Source organism: Hippocampus comes, unplaced genomic scaffold (assembly GCF_001891065.2).
Source record: "Hippocampus comes isolate QL1 unplaced genomic scaffold, H_comes_QL1_v1.1 C16412135, whole genome shotgun sequence".
Lineage (NCBI taxonomy): Eukaryota > Metazoa > Chordata > Actinopteri > Syngnathiformes > Syngnathidae > Hippocampus > Hippocampus comes.
The window spans coordinates 1-406 of NW_017831278.1; the positions used below are offsets into that span (position 1 = coordinate 1).

Genomic DNA, 406 nt, shown 5'->3' on the forward strand with positions numbered 1-406 from the left:
CCCCCACCCCAAAAAAATGCAGCAGAATCACAAACGACTCACTGTAAGCTCGGTTAAACTACTTAGTCAATGTACCACTCTGCACTAATTTCTGCCAAATACCTGCAACAGCCTGGCAGAATGTCTTGCCTCCTACAAAAACAAACACAGCGGACAAACACGGAGGATAGAAATCAGAAAACATTGCTGATGAACTGAGCAAGGTGGAAAAATTACTCAAATCGGTCAGAAGTCCGAACGTTACCTCGGCGCCTCCATCCGGCCCGGGGATGACCAAAGCGCCCTGAGCCGCGCCGGGCAGCCGCAGGCAGGCGCAGCCCCACAGTAGCAGCAGCAGTCCGACAGTTCGTGTTCCAGACATGACCAAAGCTCAACTGAACACCGGAGCGCTTCACCGGTGAGATTG

The 406-nt window shown here is 52.7% G+C and overlaps 1 long non-coding RNA gene across 1 annotated transcript; it reads right to left on the reverse strand.

Annotated features, from left to right (window-relative positions):
- Positions 1-102: 102 nt before the first annotated feature.
- Positions 103-369, reverse strand: LOC109508645 (uncharacterized). The gene is made up of 2 exons (XR_002166719.1): positions 245-369; positions 103-132 (listed from the first exon to the last, which is right to left on the reverse strand). It is a non-coding gene; the product is annotated as an uncharacterized LOC109508645 (long non-coding RNA).
- Positions 370-406: the final 37 nt, after the last annotated feature.